This window comes from Pongo abelii, chromosome 19 (genome assembly GCF_028885655.2).
Source record: "Pongo abelii isolate AG06213 chromosome 19, NHGRI_mPonAbe1-v2.0_pri, whole genome shotgun sequence".
NCBI classification, from domain to species: Eukaryota; Metazoa; Chordata; class Mammalia; order Primates; family Hominidae; genus Pongo; species Pongo abelii.
In genome coordinates, this window is record NC_072004.2 from 53,160,049 (window position 1) to 53,183,376 (window position 23,328).

General features: G+C 42.3%; 2 protein-coding genes across 2 annotated transcripts in view; one reads left to right on the top strand and one right to left on the bottom strand.

Moving 5' to 3' along the window:
• Nucleotides 1–23,328, bottom strand: part of LOC129047464 (gametogenetin-binding protein 2-like) — a 108,915-nt gene that overhangs the window by 51,181 nt on the left and 34,406 nt on the right. The gene's annotated exons all lie outside the window — the stretch shown is intronic.
• The window catches only part of LOC100449172 (unconventional myosin-XIX), a 77,435-nt gene continuing 74,172 nt past the window's right edge, over nt 20,066–23,328 (top strand). Inside the window, exon 1 of the mRNA XM_063718786.1 lies at nt 20,066–21,907. The gene's annotated coding sequence lies outside the window, so the exon portion shown is untranslated. The remainder of the gene's footprint in view (nt 21,908–23,328) is intronic.

Genomic DNA, 23,328 nt, shown 5'->3' on the forward strand with positions numbered 1-23,328 from the left:
CATCAATAGATAGACTCTAATCTGAGGCCAGGCGCAGTGGCTCACACCTGTAATCCCAGCACTTTGGGAGGCCAAGATGGGTGGATCACCTGAGGTCAGGAGTTCGAGACCAGCCTGACCAACATGGAGAAACCCCTTCTCTACTAAAAAATACAAAATTAGCCGGGTGTGGTGGCACACGCCTGTAGTCCCAGCTACTCAGGAGGCTGAGGCAGGAGAATCGCTTGAACCCAGGAGGTGGAGGTTGCGGTGAGCCGAGATCGCACCATTGCACTCCAGCCTGGGCAACAAGAGTGAAACTCTGTCTCAAAAAAAAAAATAAACAAAAAAATCTAATCTGAAAGAGAAAATAGAGGTTAAACAAACAAACAAACAAACAAAAAACAGGGCTTCAGGGACTTACAGGACAGTACCAAAAGGTCTTACATGCATAACCAAAGGCCTAAAAAAGAAGACAGAAAGAATATGAGGCAGGAAAGAAAATTTTGAAGAAATGATGGCTGAAAATTTCTTCAATTTGAAAAAAGACAAATTCACAGATTCAAGAATCTCAGCAAACCTCAAATAGTCAAATGCCTTGCTAAAAAGCAAACATAGAGGGAAAACTCTTGAAGCACCAAAAGAAAATGTCACATTACACAGACGGAATAGTGACTGGATAAATGGCAGATTTCTCATCATAAAATATGGAAGCCAAAAGAAAATAAACGAAAATACTTAAATTGCTAAAAGATAAAGCACTGTCAACACAGAATTCTATATCCAACCACAATGCCCTTCAAAAATAAAGGTGAAATAGATACTTTCAGATAAAAGAAAGCAAACACAATTTATCAACAAAATATACACCCTGCAAGAAAGGCTAAAGAAATTCTTCAGAATTAAGAGAAATGATGCTAGAAAATGCAAATCTTCAGAAGACAAAGAAGACTACCATAAATGGTAAATATCTGGGTAAACTTAGACGACTTTTAGCTCTTAAGTTCTTAACATTACATGATTATTGAAAGCCAAAATTATATTGTTGTTTTCTGGGGCTTATAGTATTTCCAACACACATGACAATAGCATAATTGACAACAAACAGAGGTGATATAAAAGAACAACTTACAAGCTTTGTATACTTTATGACTTGTACAATATTAGCCATAAGTGGTAATACTATAAAAACAGACTGAAAAGAGGAAAGGAATGTATTTAAATTGCTAGAGAAATGTGCCAAATAATTAAGTTGAAACCCTTCCTGATATTATATTAAAAAATTAATTCAAAAGTGAATCGCCGATCTAAATGTTAAGAGCTAAAACTATAACACTTTAGAAAAAAACATAGGAGGTAAGTCATTAGGACTTCGTTGAACAACAGTTTTTAGGCATAACACTAAAAGCAGAGTCAACAAAAGAAAAAATAACGAGAATTTAGCAAACCTACAGACTTTTTGCTCAAACAAAACCATCAGGAAAGTAAAAGGATGGAAGAAATATTTACAAGTCGCATGTCTGATAAGTAGTTTGTATCCAGAATACAGAGCTCTTCCACTCGAAAATAAAAAGCTATACAGCCCACTTAAAAATTGAACAAAGGATCTAAATAGACACTTCTGTAGAGAAAATATATAAATGACCAATAAGCACATGAAAACATGAGTAGCGTCATTAATCATTAAGAATTAAAAATCAACACCAGGCTGGGTGCAGTGGCTAACGCCTGTAATTCCAACACTTTGGGAGCCCTAGGCGGGTGTATCACCTGAGGTCAGGAGTTTGAGACTAGCCTGGCCATCATGGTGAAACTCCATCTCTACTAAAAATACGAAAATTAGCCTGGCATGGTGGCGGGCACCTGTAATCCCAGGTACTCAGGAGGCTGAGGCAGGAGAATCGCTCGAACCCGGGAGGCAGAGGTTGCAGTGAGCCAAGATATCACACCACTACACTCCAGCCTGAACAACAGAGTGAGACTCCATCAAAAAAATAATATAATGAAAATAAATAAATAAAAATCAACACCACAATGAGATACTACCTCATGCCCTGTGATAACTAAAATCAAAAGCCAAACAATAAAAAATTTTGGCAAAGAGATGGAGAAATTAAAACCTTCATATATTGTTGCTGGTAATTTTAAATGTTACAGGCTCTTTGTCAGTTTTTCAAAAGGTCAGAGTTACAGCATGAAACAAAAATCCTACGTCCAAGAGAACTGAAAACAAATGTCTGGACTTGCAGACAAATGTTCATAATAATAACATTATTCATAATATTGCAAAAGTATATACAACCTAAATGTTTATCAATTAATGAATGCGTAAAGAAAATGTAGTATAGCCATGCAATAGAATATTATTTGACAACAAAAAGGAAGGAAGTTCTAATAAATGCTACAAAACAAATGCTTGTACATGATGCTAGGAGAAAGAAGCCACTCACAATACACCATATATCACATAATTCCATTTATATGAAATGTGACAAATAGGGATAGAGACAGAATGAAGATTAGTGATTGCCAGGAGCTGGGGAAGTAGGGTAATGGAGAGTGACCGTTAATGGGCCAAAGGGCTTCTTTTTGAGGGGATCCAAGTGTTCTAAAATTGATTGTAGTGATGTAGAGACTGTCTCAAAAAAATTAAGTGTATTAGCACAGATAGAAAAGTAAAACTCAATCACAAGGTGTAAGAAACACTTTAAGTGAAGACACAAACAGGTCAAAAGTAAATGGATAGGCTGGGTGCGCAGTGGCTCACACCTGTAATCCCATCACTTTGGGAGGCCGAGGTGGGCACTTGATCACTTAAGGCCAGGGGTTCGAGACCAGCCTGGCCAATATGGCAAAGTCCTGTCTCTACTAAAAATACAAAAATTAGCCAGGCATGGTGGCACACACCTATAGTCCCAGCTACTAGGGTGGCTGAAACAGGCAAACTGCTTGAACCTGGAAGGCAAATGCTGCAGTGAGCTGAGATCACACTGCTGCACTCCAGCCTGGGTGACAGATTAAAACTCCATCTCAAAACAAACAAGCAAACCAACAACAACAACAAAAAGATGGTGAGTGGCTACATAGTAAAGAGAGGGAGGGACATTTCACAGTAAGTTAGACAATGAAGAAGTCATAATAATTATAAATGTATGCATGTAAAAACAAGGCTTCAAAATACATGAAGCAAAAATTAGCATAAGACATAAACAGTCAGAATACTCAGTGCCCCAAACATAGTAAGATATTTTAGCATCCCTCTTTGCGATTGACAAAACCAGACCAATAATAATAATAATAGTAATAATAATAACAATCTGAGCAATGTTAAAACCACTATAAACATTCTTTTCAGGTAAACTTGGTGCATTCCCCATGAAAGACCACATACTGAACCACAAAGCAGGACACAATAAAATGAAAATAATGGAAATCATACAGATTATGTTCCCTTACTACATTAGAAAAAAAGATAGAAAATTAATGACCTAGCAGCCAGGTGCGGTGGCTCACGCCTGTAATCCCAGCACTTTGGAAGGCCAAGGCAGGCGGATCACCTGAGGTCGCAAGTTCAAGACCAGCCTGACTAACATGCTGAAACCCCATCTCTATTAAAAATACAAAAATTAGCTGGGCGTGGTAGCGGGTGGCTGCAATCCGAGCTACTTAGGAGGCTGAGCATCGCTTGAACCTGGGATGCGGAGGTTGCAGTAAGCCAAGATCGCACCATTGTGCTCTAGCTTGGGTGGCAGCGCAAAACTCTGTCTCAAAATAAAATAAAATAAATAAAATAAAATAAAGTAGTAACGTTCTACCTAAAGAACTTACACATAAAAGGGTAAAGTAAACCCAAAGTAAGTAGAAAAAATAATAGTTAAAAATAAGAGCAGAAGAAATGATACAGAAAAGTAACAGAAAATTTGAAGTCAAAGTTGGTCCTTTTGTCAGAGACCTCTGAACCAGAGTGCCTCTATCTTGAACAGGGGCTGGGTCAAATAAGGCTGAGTCCTGCTGGGCTGCATTCCCAGTCATGCATTCTAAGTCACAGAATGAGATAGGAGGCTGGCACAAGATACAAGACAGAAAAACCTTGCTGATAAAACAGGTTTAATAAAGAAGGGGGCCAAAACCCACCAAAGCCAAGATGGTGACAAAACTGACCTCTGGTCATCCTCACTGCTTATTATACACTAATTATAATACATTTACATGCTAAGAGACACTCTCACAAGCCCCATGAGTTTACAAATGCCATAGCAATGTCAGGAAGTCACCCTATATAGTCTAAAAAGGGGAGGAACCACTAGTTCTGGGAATTGCCCACCCCTTTCCCAGAAAACTCATGAAGAATCCACCGCTTGTTTAGCATACAATCAAGAAATACTCATAAAAATGGGAAACCAGTGGCCCATGGCACTGCTCCGCCTATGGAGTAGCCATTCTTTTATTCCTTTACTTTCTTAATAAACTTGCTTTCACTTGATGAATCCGCCTCAAATTCTTTCTTGCACAAGATCCAAGAACCCCTCTCTTGGGGTCTGGATTGGGACCCCCTTTATGGTAACACTTTGGAAAGACCTACAAAGTTGACAATATGCAAGCCAAATTAATTTTTTTTAAATAGGAAGAATACAAATTATAAATATCAAGAATAAAAGGGGAATTACCTCTATGATCCCAAAGATATTCAGGGCCAAAGATTATTATTAATGACTTCATGCTAACCAATTCAACAGCTTAGATGAAAAGAAAAAATTCTTTGAAAACAAAACTTAACAAAACTGACAAAACAGAAAATCTGAGAAGCATTTTAAGTTGAATTCATGATCAAAATCCTTCCCAGAAAGAAAACTCTAGACTCAGATTTTTTCACTGATAAGTTCCTTCAAACACTAAAGAAAAAATAGCATCAATCTCACACAAACATTTCCAGAAAACAGAGAAGACATATGCTTCCCAAATCATTTTCTAAGTTTAGCATGAAGAATACCAATGAATATACCAAAAATACCAGCGCCTGACAAAAAGCAAGGTTACACCAAAATCCCTCACATCAAAGATGCAAAAATATTTACTATTAGCAATTTAAATCCAACAATATATAAGAAGAATAGGCCAGTTGTGGTGGCTCACACAGATTACGAAAGTAATCCCAGCACTTTCAGAGGCCAAGGCGGGAGGATCACTTGAGGTCAGGAGACCTGCCTGGCCAACATGGTGAAACCCTGTCTCCAAAAAAAAAGTTAGCTGGTCATGGTGGCATGTGCCTGTAATCCCAGCTACTTGGGAGGATGAGGCAGGAGAATCACTTGAACCCAGGAGGCGGAGGTTATAGTGAGCAGAGATTGCGCCACTGTACCCATCTCCAAAGAAAAAAAAAAAAAAAAGAATAATACACCATGACACCAAATGGCATTTAGTATAACATTTGAAAATAAAACAATGAAATTTAAATTAATATCTTTAAATATATAGCATTCTCTCAATAGATACAGAAAAAGCTTTTGAGAAAACTCAATATCCATTCATGACATAAACCCTCAGGAAGCTAGGGCTAGACCTTACTCAACTGTGAATTCTCCATGGCATGGCGTGACTATTCCTCTTGGGGTCTGTGACTGTAACTATCTTTTCAATGGCAGTCATGCTGGGTTCTGTTGACCTTGTCATATCTAAATAGTAATAAAACCTATATTTGAAAACAATCTGATAAAGTTCATCAATAAAACCCCTACAGCTGACTTATAATTAATGGCGTAACACTGAATGTGCTCCTCAAAGAATGAAAACAGATTAAGTCCGCTCTGTAAGGGAAGAGAATAAAAGGCATTACAACTGGGGAAAAAAGAGATAAAACTGTGTTTTATGACAATCATCTATTAGAAAAATCTAAGTAATCTACCTAAAAAACTAGTAGAATTAATATGACTTAAGTAAGGTTGTAAGAAACAGGTCAATATACAAAAATCCTATGTCCAACAAAAAATTAGAAATTTTTATAATACTTTATAATTGCTGAAAAATGTATTTAATATTTTAAAATACAAATAGCATCAAAAAAGACAAAATACTTAAAAATAAAAACAATTTTAGGCCAGGCGTGGTGGCTCACGCCTGTAATCCCAGCAGTTTGGGAGGCCGAAGCAGGCAGATCATTTGAGATCAGGAGTTGACCAGCCTGGCCAACATGGTGAAACCCCATCTCTACTAAAAATATAAAAATTAGCTGGGCTTAGGGTACATGCCTGTAATCCCAGCTGCTTGGGAGGCTGAGGCAGGAGAACTGTTTGAACCCAGGAGATGGAGTGAGCCAAGACTGCGCCACTGCACTCCAGCTAGGCGACAGAGTAAGACCCTGTTTCAAAAAAAAAAGGAAAAAAAAAATAAGTAATTTTAAAAACAGAAGACATGCGAGACCAAAGGCTAAAAGCAACAAACGACTGCTCAGACAAAACAAAAAAGACCTAAATAAATGGAGAGATATACTATACTAATGATTAAGACTCAGTGGTTGTTAAGATGTCGGTTCTCCTCAAACTGATCAACAGATTCAAGACAATTACAGTCATGATCCCATCAGCCTTTTTTGGAGAAAACAGAAAAGAGATTACTAAAATTTATATGGAAATGTGAAGGACGTAGAATATGCAGAACTTCAAAAAAGAAGAAAAATGTTTTAGGACTTGCAATTCTGACTTCGAAACAATAGAATGTTCCAAAATAATCAGAATACTCTAACAGGGCTAGACAAACAGATTTTTGGAGCAGAATAAAGATTTCTGAAAGAGACCCCACTTATGCAGCCACGTGATGTTCCAAAGCACCCCAGTGAGAAAAGGAGACTCTTTTCAACGAATGGTGAAAAACAACTGGATAACCACGTGCAAAAAACTCAAACCTACAAAAATAACTTCAGACGCATCACAGACCTAAATATAAATTAGCAAAAGCAAAACCTTTTAGAGGAAATAAAGGAAATTACCTTCATGACTTCGAGGTTAGGCAAAAGTGTCTTAGCTCACAGTAAGCAATAACTACAAAAGAAAACACTGATAAACTAAACGTATCAGATATAAATATTTCTGCTCATCAAAAGGTACGGTTAAAATAAATAGGTAAACCACATAGACTTGGGGAAAATATTTACAAAACATTTATCTAACAAAGGATGAGTATTTAGGACATATAAACACCTTCTGCAACTCAAATAGATGAAAAAAGAAAGCAAAGAACAGTAAAGGCGAAATGAACAAACTCATCACAAAAGAGAACACACAAATGGTCAATACGCAGCTAAAAAGTGCTCAATATCACCAGTTATGAAAATGCAAATTAAAACCACAATGATACCACTTCTTGTCAAGAGGGAGTGAATAAAGGGACCAGATTTACCCTCCTTGCATGAAATAATAAAAACCTAATAAAATGAATGAAACAACAGCACTGAAGATATTGGACAAGTAACAAAAATCAGTGATCCCTGGAAGAAAAAACAAACGGGCCACACGTATGCCCAGCTTACTGCCTTGAGAGAGTTTCCAGGTCGTGGAAGAGGGAGGAGGAACTCAGGCAGAGCCTGCGGTCTCCCCAAGTTGAGGAAATGGAACTGGAAGTCCAAGGAGGCCAAGGTGCCTAGAGCTCACAAGGAAGACCAGCACTGAGTAGAGAGCTGGAGAGAGAGACAGAAATGAAGAGATCTACAAAGGCTCACCCTAGAACTTTTGGTTGAGTGACACATCAGCACTTACAACGTAAAGGAGCTGTCCAAGGGCAAGGTGAGAAATCACCAAAACAATTGAGAGGTAATAGCATCCAGAACTGACATAAGGATGTGTATAGTACCCATACCCAAAAGTCCAAAAGGAAATGATGTGATGTAATTTATATCACATTGGAGATATGACATCGGAATACTGAGAAAGAAAAGGCTTCAGAAGGAGGAAAAAATTAACCCTAAACACAGCCCTGGTCCAATCAAAGAAAACATAAAAGACCCAACAGAAAGAAACTGTTTTCAAGCAACTTAATAATGCCACAGAACAAAGACCACAAATATTTTTAAAAGGCAAACAGAACTAGAGAAACTAGAAAACAAGGTAAATTCACACTGGCTCAAAGGTCAATCCAAATTTATAAGACTTACACAGAAGCAGGAAATTATACCCCATAATGAAACAAAAAACGAACCAATTTTGAAATGAAACAGAAAACAGAACTAGCAAACAAGTCCTTTATAAAACAATAATGATGATATTTCATATGATCAGAAGGCTAGAAGAAACAAACATATTAAGTAAAAATGTAAATTATTTTTAAAATTTAAACTTCTAAAGATGAAAATTACAAAGTCTAAGATGAAAAATACACTTTGAAATTTGCAACACATGAAACCAAAATTACTAACCTAAATGAAACACAGAAAAAAAAACACTAAAAAATGTAATATGTGATAATTGAAATAACTTCAAGAGGCCAAACATATTTGTAACTAGAGCCACAAAACAGGAGATAATATAGAAAAAAAATCTTTAGAAATCATGGCCAACAACTTTCACATATTTGAGGGAAATTATAAGCATATATAACAAGGCACTCTTTCAATGAACTATCAGTCGCTAGAAACATGAAGAAAAGTGGCTGAGCGCATTGGCTCATGCCTGTAATCCCAGCACTTTGGGCGGCCAAAGTGGGAAAGTCGCTTCAGGCCAGGAGTTTGAGACTAGTGTGGGCAACATTGCAGAACCCATCTCTAAACACACACACATACACACACACACACACACACACACACACGAAAAATGGCCTGGCACGGTGGCTCACGCCTGTAATCCCAGCACTTTGGGAGGCCAAGGCGGGCAGGTCACCTGATGTCGGGAGTTCGAGACCAGCCTGACCAACATGGAAAAACCCCGTCTCAACTAACAATACAAAATTAGCCGGGCATGGTGACTCATGCCTGTAATCACAGCTACTCGAGACTGAGGCAGAATTGCTTGAACCCGGGAGGCGGAGATTGCGGTGAGCCGAGATCGTGCCATTGACTCCAGCCTGGGCAACAAGAGCAAAACTCTGTCTCAAAAAAATAAAAAACCAAAAAAAAAAAAAAAAACAAAAATTAGCCACAGGTAGTGGCACACACCTGTGGTCCTTCCAGCTACTCAGGAAGGCTAAGGCAGGAGGAGGTCGAGGCCATAGTGAGCCATGATTGTGCCACTGCACTCCAGCCCAGGCGACAAGAGTAAAAGCCCATCTCCAAAAAACAGGGTAAACCATGACCAAAATGACTACAATCAGAAATTAAAATTCCAATGCAGCCAAAGAAAAAGGTCTTATTACACACTACAAAATCAAAAGAAAGTTGAAATCATTATAATACTATCATGTAAAGTGGATGAAAATAAAAATTTTATCAGGAAAAAAAAGCATCATTTTATATACATTAAGGATTTAATTCATCAAGAACACACAAAAATCCTAAACATTTATTTACCTATTAATAACAGGGCTTCAAAATAAATAAAGCAAAAATGAGAGAACTGTAAGAAGAAATGAAAGAATCCACAATTATATTTTAATATTTCAGCAAACCTGTCTATGTAATAGAACCAGGCCAGGCGTGGTGAATGACACTTGTTATCCCTGAACTTTGGGAGGCCGAGACAGGATTGCTTGATCACAGGAGTTCAAGACCAACCTGAACAACACAGGGAGACCCTGTCTCTACAAAAAGAGTTTTAAAAATTAACTGGGCGGGCCGGGCGTGGTGGCTCACACCTGCAATCCCAGCACTTTGGGAGACAGAGGCAGGCGGATCACCTGAGGTCAGCAATTCAAGTCCAGCCCAGCCAACATGGTGAAACCCTGTCTCTACTAAAAATACAAAAATTAGCTGGGCTTGGTGGCACACAACAGTAATCCTAGCTACTCGAGAGGCTTAGGTAGGAGAATCGCTTCAACCCAGGAGATGGAGGTTGCAGTGAGCCGAGATCATGCCACTGCACTCCAGCCTGGGCGACAGAGAGAGATTCCATCTCAAAAAATAAAATAAAATAAAATACCTGAGTGTGGTAGCATATGCCTGTAGACCCAGCTACTGGGGAGGCTGAGGTGGGAGGATCACCTGAGCCCAGGAGGTGGAGGCTCAATGAGCTATGACTGGGCATGCCACTGCACTCCAGCCTAGGTGACAGAGTGACATCATGTTCAAAAGAAAGGAATGATAATAATAACAGGACCAGCAGACAGAAAATCAGTAAGGATACAGAAGCTTGAATAACACCGTTAACCAATCTGACCTAACTAACTATACAACGCTCTACACAAACTACCAGAATACACATTCTGTTCAAGTGCATTTGGAACACTCACCAAGATATACCATATTCGGGCCAAAAAAACAACTCTTGGTAAATTTAAAAGGTTTCAAGTCTTATCATGAATTTCTTCTTACCACTGTGATATTAATTCAGAAATCAGTGACAAAAACAATCAATAGGCAATCCCAATATTTGAAATCAAAACATACTTTTAAAATAAACAATGGGGGCCAGGAGCGGTGGCTCACGCCTGTAATTCCAGCACTTTGGGAGGTCGAGGCAGGTGGATCACAAGGTCAGGAGTTCAAGACCAGTCTGGCCAAGATGGTGAAACCCCGTCTCTACTAAAAATACAAAAATTACCCGGTCGTGGTAGCAGGTGCCCATAACCGTAGCTATTCAGGAGGCTGAGGCAGAGAATTGCTTGAACCCCGGAGATGGAAGTTGCAGCGAGCCAAAATCATGCTGCTGCACTCCAGCCTGGGCGACAGAGTGAGAATCTGTCTCAAAATATAAAACAAAATAAAATAAAATAAAATAACCAAGGGGTAAAAAAAGGACAAATATATCAAGTATTTTAAGACAGTTAAAGCAATAATTGAAAGAGAAATTTATACAATTACATGACTCTATTAGAGAAGAAACAAATCAGTGACTTCACCTTGTTCCTTAAGAAACCAGAAGAGCAAAAGAAAGATCAAGCAGAAGTCAATGAAATAGAAAACAGAAAAATAGGGCACACTCAATGAAATCAAAGGTTAGACCTACACTTCTGGGAGGATGGAATGGACATACTTTTCCCTATTCCTCCCACTAAGTACAAAATTCAAATGTGAACATTGTAAATAAAGCGAATATTCTCTGAAAGGTGGAGAGAAGGCAAATTAGCTCAGGATCACAGGACACAAGGCACAATATAGCAGTAAACTCCCTGGGTATTCTTCTTTTTGCCTAATGTATCCTACTCCTGGAATGGAAGAAGTGAGTACATCAGGACATCGATGAACACAGACCAAAAAAAAGAATACCCAACAGGGCCGGGCGCGACGGCTCACGCCTATAATCCCAGCACTTTGGGAGGCCGAGGCGGGTGGATCACCAGAGGTCAGGAGTTGGAGACCAGCCTGGCCAACATGGCAAAACCCCGTCTCTACTAAAAATAAAAATTAGCTGGGCGTGTTGGCCGGTGCCTATAATCCCAGCTACTCCGGAAGCGGAGGCACAAAAATCGCTTGAATTCGGGAGGCGGAGGTTGTAGTGAGCAGAGATCGTGCCACTGCACTCCAGACTGGGTGATAAAGACTGTCTCCAAAAAAAAAAAAGAAGCCCCCCAACAAAGCCTTCTCTCTCCAGACCAAATTACCAGTAAAGTGGTATGTTAACCAGAAAGAAAACTTTTGAAGAGGAACTGCTCTAATCCAGCATAACTCCACAGAAAAACTAGCCCCACCCACACCCGCAATGATCACATGGAGAACCTAGATATCCACCCTCATGAGACTGTAATGAAAACAATCCAAGATTCCCACCAGGTAGTGTCACAGCTAATTAAGCAGGGGAGTGGAACTTCCATTCCAACTGGCTAGTTAATGAGCGTCCACTCCCCACTGTGTCAGTGGAGAAAAGTGGGGAAGCCTGGACTTCCACCACCATCTGCCAGTAATAAGGCATCCCTCCCTGTCCCTACTGGAGTGATAGCAGAGAAGACCCAGTAGAGAGTCAGAACTTTCACCTATACACAGTAACAAATGAGGCCACATCCACCACAGAGATCAGGTGGGGAGCCACAACTCCCAACTCTGCAAAGATCTAAAAGGGAGTTTGCCCCAAATGTCAACATAGACAAGGTAGAGAACCTGAACTTCATCCCCTACCTGGCTTCACAAGGTGGCACCAACACTCTACCCGTTAGATAAGTGTAAGAGAACACTAGTTAAAAGAGTTGTTTACCAGGCCGGGCGCGGTGGCTCACACCTGTGATCCCAGCACTTTGGGAGTCTGAGGTGGGCGGATCACAAGGTCAGGAGACAGAGACCATCCTGGCTAACACGGTGAAATCTTGTCTCTACTAAAAATCAAAAATTAGCCGGGCGTGGTGGCGGGCGCCTCTAGTCCCAGCTACTTGGGAGGCTGAGGCAGGAGAATGGCGTGAACCCGGGAGGCAGAGCTTGCGGTGAGCTGAGATCTCGCCACTGCACTCCAGCCTGGGCGACAGAGTGAGACTCCGTCTCAAAAAAAAACAACAAAAAAAACAGTAGTTTAAGTAAGATGCATAGTCTCATGACAACACAAAAATGCCCAGGTTTCAATCAAAAGTTATTTGTGATACCAAAAAGATACGAAGAATCGGGAAGATTTCAAATTGAATGGAAAGAGGCAATAAACAAATGCAAACATCAAGATATCTTAATTCTAATATCTCACAGATAATTAGAATTAACTAAAAAAAATTTTTTGTTTGTTGTTGTTTTTTGTTTGTTTTTTGAGATGGAGTCTCGCTCTGTTGCCCAAGCTGGAGTGCACTGGCATGATCTCAGCTCACCGCAAGCTCCACCTCCCAAGTTCAAGCGATTCTCCTGCCTCAGCCTCCTGAGCAGCTGGGATTACAGGTGCCGCCATCACTCCTGGCTAATTTTTGTATTTTTAGTAGAGACGGGTTTTCGCCATGTTGGCCAGGCTGGTTTTGAACCCCTGACCCCAGGTGACTAACCCACCTTGGCCTCCCAAACACAATTTTTAGGCCAGGCATGGTGGCTCACGCCTGTAATCCCATCACTTTGGGAGGCCGAGGTGGGTGGATCACCTCAGGTCCAGAGTTCCAGAACAGCCTGACCAACATGGACAAACTCTGTCTCTACTAAAAATACAAACTTAGCCAGGCATGGTGGCACATGCCTGTAATCCCAGCTACTTAGGAGGCTGAGGCAGGAGAATCACTCGAACCTGGGAGGCGGAGGTTGCAGTGAGCTGAGATCACGCCATTGCACTTCAGCCTGGGCAACAAGAACGAAATTTTGTCTCAAAAAAGAAGAAAAAAATAATTCAGCGGAACAAATATCCAAATCGTATCAATGAACTAAAATAAACAGATATAAAATACAATAAAGAAAAATGGTTTTGGCATAGTGAATTGAGGTAGAAAAAAATACGACGAGAAATGTAATTCCAAAAATGTTCAAGTAACTTAAAAAAAAGCAGGAAAAAGAACAATCAAAAAACTAAAACTAAAACGAGGTGTGGTGGCTCAGACCTGTTATTCTAGCACTTTGGGAGGCCAAGGTGGGTGAATCACCTAAGGCCAGGAGTTCAAGACCAGCCTGGCCAACATGGTGAAACCCCATCTCTACTAAAAATATAAAAATTAGCTGGGTGTGGTGGCACATGCCTGTAATCCCAGCTACTTGGGAGACTGAGGCACAAGAACTGCTTGAACCCGGGAGGCAGAGGTTGCAGTAGGCCAAGATTGAGCCACTGCACTCCAGCCTGGGCAAGAGTAAAACTTTGTCTCAAAAAAAAAAAAAAAGGACTCTGACAACATCTGTAAGTATGTAAATGACAAATAAAATACCTAAAAACAGCAAATACCTAAAAACAGCAAATAAAAGACAAAAACTGGCCAGGTGCAATGGCTCACAACCGTAATCCGAGCACTTCGGGAGGCCAAGGAGAGATCACTTGAGGTTCGGTGTTGGAGACCAGCCTGGCCAACATGGTGAAACTCCGTCTCTACTAAAAACACACAAAAAAAATTTAGGCAGGCATGGTGCTGGGCGCCTGTAATAGCTACTCTGGAGGCTGAGGCAGGAAAATTGTTTGAACCCATTAGGCAGAGGTTGCAGTGAGCCGAGATCATACCACTGCACTCCACCCTGGGTGACAGAGTGATACTCCGTCTCAAAAAAAAAAAAAAAAAAGACAAAGACAAAGATTGACAAACTGGATTTAAAAAACATAACCTACAGCCAAGCATGGTGGCTCACGCCTATAATGCCAGCACTTTGGGAGGCCATGACAGAAGGGTCTCTTGAGCCCATGAGGTCGAGACCAGGCTGGGCAACATAACAAAATCCCGTCCCTACAAATAATAAAAAAATTAGCCAGGTGTGATGGTGCACATGTGTGGTCCCAGTTACTTGGGAGGCTGAGGTGGGGGAATTGTTTGAGCCCAGGAGGTCCAGGCTGCAGTAAACCATGATTGTGCCACTGCAATCCAGCCTGGGTGACAGAGCAAGACCATGGCTCAAAAAAAAAAAAGGCCAGGCACGGTGACTCACACCTGTAATCCCAGCACTTTGGGAGGCCAAGGAAGGCAGATCAAGAGGTCAAGTGTTCGAGACCAGCTTGTTCGACATAGTGAAACCCGGTCTCCACTAAAAATACAAAATTAGCCGGGCGTGGTGGTGCATGCGTGTAATCCCAGCTACTCAGGAAGCTGAGGCAGGAGAATTGCTCCAACCTAGGAGGTGGAGGTTGCCGTGAGCCAAGATCGCACCATTGCACTCCAGCCTGGGCAACAAGAGTGAAACTCCATCTCAGGAAAAAAAAAAAAAAAGGTATATATAAGTCAGCAATGAAGAAAATGCAGGACTTGTACACAGAAAAATCACAAAACTTTACTGAAGTAAACTGAAGACAACATAAATAAATGGAAAGACATTTCATGTTCTTGGATTGCAACACCTTAATGTTGCCAAGATGTTACTACTCCAAAGCAATCTACACATTCAATAAAATCCCTGTCAAAATCCCAAGAATGTTTTTTGCAGAAATTAAAATAAATACATTCTAAAACTCAAGTAGAATCTCAAGGGACTTCAAATAGTCAAAACAATCTTGAAAAAGAGAAGAAATTTGAAGACATCACACTTCGTGATTTCAAAACTTACTACAAAGCTATAGCAATCAAAACAGTGTTGCCAGACTTGGTGGCTTATGCCTGTAATCCTAGCACTTTGGGAAGCCGAGGCGGACGGATCACCTGAGGTCGGGAGTTTGAGACCAGCCTAACCAACATAAAGAAACACAGTCTCTACTAAAAATACAAAAATTAGCCGGGCGTGGTGGCACATGCCTGTAATCCCAGCTACTCGGGAGGCTGAGGCAGGAGAATAATTTGAACCCAGGAGGCACAGGTTGCAGTGAGCCACCTGAAAAAAAAAAAAGAAAAACAAAACACAGTGTTGTACTGGCATAAAAACAGAGCACTGAAAGAGAATAGAGAGTTCAAAAATAAACTCTTGCTTATATGGTGAAGTAATTTTCAACAAAAGTGCCAGGATCATTCAGTGGGAAAGAGACTCTTCAACAAATAATGTTGGGAAAACTGCATTATCTACATGCAAAAGAATGTAGGTGGACACTAATCTTACACCACACGCAAAAATTGACTCAAAATGGATCAAAGACCTAAACATAAGAGCTACATCTGGGCTGGGCATGGTGACTCACACCTGTAATCCCAGCACGTTGGGAGGTCGAGGCAGGCGGATCACGAGGTCAGGAGATCAAGACCATTCTGGCAAACATGGTAAAACCCCGTCTCTACTAAAACTACTAAAAAACTAGCCGGGCGTGATGGCAGGTGCCTGCAGTCTCAGCTATTCGGGAGGCTGAGGCGGGAGAATGGCGTGGACTGGGGAGGCGGAGCTTGCAGTGAGCTGAGATTGTGCCACTGCACTCCAGCCTGGGCGACAGAGTGAGACTCTGACTCAAAAATAAATAAATAAATAAATATAAAAATCATAATGTCAACAAATTTGCTCAACTATAACAGAAAAAGAAAGCTTACAAGAGAATGTAGAGCTCATAGTTTCTACTTAGTGTTTGTTAGATAAATGGTTTAATCGGACTGAAAATCCTGAAAAACTGCTTGAATCATAAAGAATCTATGAAATATGGAAGCATTTTCTAGCTTGTTTCTGAAACCTCTGAAAAAAACCTCCTCATGTATCAATACAAGCTAACCTGCTTTACAGAAATCAGAAGAAAACTACGGCTGGGCGCGGTGGCTCACGTCTATAATGCCAGCACTTTGGGAAGTCGAGGCGGGCAGATCATGACGTCAGGAGTTCGAGGCCAGCCTGGCCAACATGGTGAAACCCCCGCTCTACTAAAAATACAAAAATTAGCCAGGCATGGTGGCAGGCGCCTGTAATCCCAGCTCCTTGTGAGGCTAAGGCAGGAAAGTTGCTTGAACCTCGGAGGCAGAGATTGCAGTGAGCCGAGATCGCACCACTGCACTCCAGCCTGGGACCCAGCGAGACTCTGTCTCAAAAAAAAAAAGAAAAAGAAAAAAGAAAACTATACATTTCATTACATGTATACATCTGTCTTTCATATACTTGTAACTCAGAAAACCATGCTTTCACAAATATAATAATAGAAATACAATAACATTGGCAATCATAACATTCGTGAAACTGTAAAGAATAAACTGGCCAGATGCTGTCTCTTACACCCTAGAACCCAGGATCTAGTCAAAGCTTCTCTTGGTTGTATGAACTCACTTCATGGACCTGTCATAAGGCTCAAAAGAGATACTGTAAACAAAAGCATCTTGTAAACTGCATAAGCCTGTAGATATGCGGTTCATCTAAATCCAGGCACTTTAACGACTGACAGCTGCCCCCCCAGAACCTCCTTTCTCCATTCTTAACATAAACAACTTATATTTCCAAGTCCAGTTCAAAAGTTATATTCTTGGAAGCCTCTGCGTCCCTCCTGTCCATCCAGGCAGAACTAATCCATCTACACTCTAGTATTATGCTCTCATAACTCTTGGCTCTTCACCAGTTCATTCAAGAGTGTAATGAGCAGTTAAAATATGTCAGGCATCATGCTATGCACTGGAGAAAAAAATCTTAAATGTGTAAAGCTTACAAAGCTTTTTCACACACATTATCTCATTTCATACTTTAAAAATATCCCATAGGATCATGATTATGTGTTTACAATTTCTCTAACCAGAATAAATTCCCAGGGGGTAGAGACTAAGTGTGATTCATCTTTGATTCCCCAGAGTTCTAATGCAGTGTCTGGCACCCAGAAGACACCCATTAAGCACTTGATAAATGAATGAATGAAGGAGTAACAGACACTTGTTCGATTACTAAAATATCAATCAGGGTTGACACTGAAATAATCTTTCCACAAAGTTTCCACAGGGGAAAGGGGAAAAATACATTATATTATATACAAACACATCTGGGGAGCGAAAATTCCTCCCTACGGCAGAGCATCTCCAACTCAAGTTTAACTGTTTAACAAAGCCACATAGCAACTGAAGATGGATTTGATTTTACTACTGGACTAACAAGCTCTTAGTGAAGAACAATGAGTTCTGCATAAAAGCTCCTATGTAAATCCTTGGTAAAACTGGACATTATTACACAAATATTAAAAAATTAACTATTAAAATAAACACTTAAAGAGCTTCTGCACAGCAAAAAAAAAAAACCCAAAAATATATCATCAGAGTGAACAGGCAACCTAGAGAATGGGAGAAAATGTTTGCAATCTATCCATCTGAGAAAGGTCTAATATCCAGGATCTACAAGGAATTTAAACAAATTTATAAGAAAAAAAAAAAAACCCCATCAAAAAGAGGGTGAAGGGTATGAACAGACACTTCTCAAAAGAAGATATTTATGTGGCCAACAAACATATGAAAAAAAGCTCATCATCACTGCTCATTAGAGAAATGCAAATCAAAACCACAATTAGATACCATCTCATGCCAGTTAGAATGGTGATCATTAAAAAGTCAGGAAACAACAGATGCTGGAAAGGATGTGGAGTTACAGGCACGCTTTTACACCGTTGGTGGGAGTGTAAATTAGTTCCATCATTATGGAAGACAGTGTGGCGATTCCTCACAGTGACCAATTTAAATTATATTTTACATGTAATAAAACCATTTTCTATTTACAAAAATCAAATAAAGTCTCGTAAAGCAAACACGCCTCCATTTATTTCCCACTTTTTGCACAAAATTGGATTTTCACTGTAACTGAGGTGTGCTAAATGCATGGTTAAGCTAGTGTCAGCATCATCTTCCTATAAATTACAGATGCCTTCTGTGAGCAGGTCTCCTGCAGACTCATGTATGTTGTATTTTGAGATCTACTTTAGAGGATATTTTAAGACTTTTAGAACCAGAAATACCATTGGACCCAGCAATCCCATTACTGGCTATATACCCAAAGGATTGTAAATCATTCTACTATAAAGACACATGCACACATATGTTTATTGCGGCACTATTTACAATAGCAAAGACTTGGAACCAACCCAAATGCCCATCAAGCATAGACTGCATAAAGAAAATGTGGCACATATACACCATGGACTACTATGGAGCCAGAAAAAAGAATGAGTTCATGTCATTTTCAGGGACATGGACGAAGCTGGAAACCATCATCTCAGCAAACCAACACAGGAACAGAAAACCAAACACCACACGTTCTCACTCATAAGTGGGAGTTGAACAATGAGAACACATGGGCACAGGGAGGGGAACATCACACACCAGGGCCTGTCAGGGGATGGCGGGCAAGGGGAGGGATAGCATTAGGACAAATACTTAATGCATGCGGGGCTTAAAACCTACACGACAGGTCGATAGGTGCAGCAAACCACCATGGCACACGTATACCCATGTAACAAACCTGCACGTTCTGCACATGTATCCCAGAACTTAAAAGTATAATTTTAAAAAATTTTCAAAATAAAAAATAAACAAAGTCTTGTTACGGGGTAATATTAATTTGCGTTACCACCTATTTCAACACGGCAGACAATTGTACCATCTGAGACAAACGGAGTTTTGACATGAAATCTTAAAATACCCCATGAGTGGTGGCCGGGCGCGGTGGCTCACACCTGTAATCCCAGCACTTTGGGAGGCCCAGGCGGGCAGATCACTGGGTCAGTAGATTGAGACCATCCTGGCTAACACGGTGAAACCCCATCTCTACTAAAAATACAAAAAATTATCAAGGCGTGGTGGCAGGCGCCTGTAATCCCATCTACTCCTGAGGCTGAGGCAGGAGAATGGCGTGAACCCGGGAGGTGGAGCTTGCAGTGAGCCAGATCGGGCCACTGCACTCCAGCCTGGGCAACAGAGCCAGACTGCATCTCAAAAAAAAAAAAAAAAAAAAAACCCCATGAATGGATTGATAGACAAAAAGCGAAAAAATCCAATGCTACCAGCTCTCATAAGCTCAAATTTCAATTCTCTACTGTACAAAAATCCCTGGTATAAGTGAGAGATATACTTCAAGATCTTTGCATATTCCAAAGTTTACGGCTGTCACTGACAGAGAGCTTCTTCGGTAAACTTCCCATGTTTGCACTGAAGAGCACTGTGTCTGGGGACTATTTTACTATCACTAGCTTCATAATGGTGTTTTCTCCTTGGTGTAATATTTCACAAAGAGACAAAGAATACGTATGTGTGTATGTGAATCATTCATGCTAGTTACCACGTAAATAACAACAAGCAGCAAATATGAAGTTAAAAGTGAAGTTGAAGTGTAAATGCTGCCGTCCAGATGGGTGAGGCTTACTCATCCGTCAAGCGACGTCCTCAACCTCGCCTCCACCGCACACAGCGTTCAAGTTTCCATCTCAACAGAACGTCCGCATCATGAACCTTTACGGTTCATAAATAGTCGAGAAAGCTAACATCAAATTCTTGAATGCCAAGAGTCTACAAATTATTCCATTCACAGATGTTATAATCAGATTTTTTTTTTTTTTTTTTTTGATATGGAGTCTTGCTCTCACCCAGACTACAGTGCAGTGGCACGACCTTGGCTCACTGCAACCTTCATTATAGCAGTGTGAAAACAAACTAATAACCCTCCCTGAGGCACCTTCTCCTTAGGCAACCAGCTGTCTCCATGCTCCTCCTCTGCCCCCCGTTCTTTCTTTTCCCCTCATGAGGCCCAAGTGATAAACAGGGCCAGCCGCAGCCCCAGCCCCAGCCCCGTCCTACTGCAGGCCTGTGTGGCTGCTGGAGAGGCCGTGCTCCTTTCCTCTCCCCGAGCCTGCCTCATACGCTTTCTGGATCCTGGAGGAAACTGACCCACTATTCTCATACTGGTGCAACATCACCAGTATGAGTACCAGTCTTGGTACAGCTTCCAAGACCTCAAAGCTGTACCATTTGAGCCAGGCTTTTTTCTTGTCTCCACTTGCTAGGGCTGTCGTTGGGACAGTCCTAGAGGGTGGTGCCAATGGATGAATGGATGGATGGACAGTAGTCCAGGGATGACGTCCCTGTCTGTCCTGAACTCGGCCCTTCCTCCAATGAGAAGCCTTCCTGAGTGAGTATATACAGTCATCCCTTGGTATCCATGGAGGATTAGTTCTAGGGTCACTGGGAATGCCAAAATCCATGGATGCTCAAGTCTCTGATATAACATGGCCTAGTATTTACGTATAAGCTATGCACATCCTCCCGTAGACATCAGACTATTACTAGATTATTTATGATATGTCATACAATGCAGATGCTACATGAATGGTCGTGATACTGTATTCTTTAGGGAATGATGACAAGAACAAAGTCTGCACATGTTCCATAGAAATATAACCATCCAATTTATTTTCTGAATATTTTCCATCTGCTGTTGCTGAATCTACAGATGCAGAGCTCCTGGATACGAGAGCCAAGTGTGCTTTGAGAGTAGGGTGGGTGAGGTTGCTAATGAGTACAGGGGAGCAGGTGTTGATCGGGAGGACCCTGCACTGGGGCATCTGGACTTTCTGCCTCAGGACTTGAGACTCCAGTTGGATGGCAAAGGCAGACTCAGCCCAGGTCAAAGCCGTCCCCTTGAAGTTTCATTTTATCCCAAGCTCTTTCTGGACCCTGGAATTTGGCATCCCCTAGGCCCTGCGTGGAAGGACAGCTGAACCAGGTTTTAGATAACATGTCTAGAAGAGGGAGCCCCTAGTGTGGGCCCGGCACTTTCCCCACAGGATCCTCTAGCTAGAATATCCAAGGGTCATGGAGAGAAATACCCAGTTAAAATATCAGAAATGAAGAAGTGATACCATTAGAGACACTAAAAAGACCATTAGGTAATAGTATTAGCTTTTGTATTCTGAGATCCAACAGCAGCAGTCACTTCCCCCCACCCCTATGTGTATCCCAGGACCACCCTGGGCAGGGAGTGCTGAAGTTAGGGAGCACCCATGGATGCTCTGATGCTGGCCCTGGGCCTCGGGGGTGACAGTGATGAGGAACTGGGTGCACACACGAGTGGGGCAGCCGGGCCTGGCCAGAGAAGCAACACACACGTGTACAGACGTGTTTACCCACATACACGTGTGCACGTACGTGCACAAACACGTCGCAGGCAGGCATGTTGACGCCTCAGGCAGCGGAGGACCCTGACTATGGGCCCTGCTGACCCGGGCAAGGCCCCATTGTGATGCGTGCCATGACCTCAGAATGTCTCTGGTGCTTAGCACCTATCCGCTCTCTGGCCTGCCTCAGTGTTCTACAGCAGTTACACACAGGCGGTGGTATCTGTGAGCAGCTCTGTGGACTCAAAGGTTTTCTCCCTGAGAGGCATAACCCAGGCCAGCTGATTCATCAGAATCAGGTGAGTGTGACCTGCTCTCTTCCCTCCAGGTTGACTTGGGGACAGTGGCTACGGTGTGGGCGGTGTTGGCGTCTGTGGGGCAGCTACCGAGGAGGGTCATCCCTGAGCACTCACCAGGCGCCCGTTCTACACTGCCCGTGTAGACGATTGGCTCTTTCGTCCTCATGGTGGCTTCGTAGAGTGGGTGCTGTTCCCAAATGTACCCATTCGACAGATGAGACGTCTGGGGTCAGAGAGGCAGTAACCGGCCTGGGAATCCAGACGTGACCCTGAGTTTTGCTCTCAGCCCTGCCGTGTGCTGTGCTGGAATTCAGGCCTGAACCCTGTGACCTCCCTGCCCTAGATCCCAAATCTACCCAGGTTTCCGATCCCGATGGGGCAGAGCCTGGTCCTGGCAGAGCCACTGGTATAGATCCACTGTGGGTGGGGTGAATAGGACGGTCCTCAGAACACCTCTGTGCCCTAAGCTGGGTCCTGATGGTCGCTGTGGGCCCCACTGAACACACATGGTCCCTTGTCCGGGGGAGCCTGCTGCCCTTGGGCAGCTGTGGAAAATGAAGGAGCCCTGGAGGGCTGGCTGAGGGGAGACTATCTTCCCTTCTGTTCAAAGGGGTCCAGGCACTAGGGTTCTCCCCAGGTATTTCTTGCTCTGTGTGGTCCTCTCGAGGCCTCGCCCTCCTTTTGCCCTGAGTATTCCCAGGAGGGACGGTCCACCCAGGTGTTCTCCAGGACCAAGGACCCACTGTTCTTCCTCAGTGACCCAGGAAAATGAAGCCTCCTCCTCTAGGGACAGCTCAGAATGGTGGACTCCACAGTCCCTCTGCGAGAGACGTGGTTTCCATGAGTACAATAGATCTTTTTCATCCCCAAGCCGAACACCCTCCTGCTCAACAGGCGTTATTCCTAAAGTGGATTCACTGTTCAGACTGAAGGGCCGCGGTAGCCAAAGTGATGAGCGGAGTAGAGCCGAGCAGTCAGGAGAGATCTTGTTCCCTGTAGGAAACGGGGCATCTCTGTGGCCCTGAGCATCCCAGGAGGCCGAGTGTACAGAGACCTCTGGTCGCCGACCCTAGTCTGCCTCCACATCCCTGGAATAGCGCATCATGGGCCCTTCACCCTTGGCAGGTGGAAACCATTCAACCTGCTGGGGCAGGTGTGCCCCCATTTCATGGCATTTGGGGACAACAGGATTCTCTGTCTAGGTCCCACTGTACTCAAGTCCTTGGGAAGATGCCCACCCCTGCTTGGGACTTGAGACTCCAGAGACTCGAGCAGCTGTGGGCCACTGCGTCTGGCCCCTTTTTACCTGGGGGCCAGACCCAAAGCCATGTAACAATATCCAGCCAAAGCCATGAAGCTCTATCAGTGATGGAGAGTCCTTTTAGGCACTGGTGGCTTACATTAAGATTCAGTCCAATAAC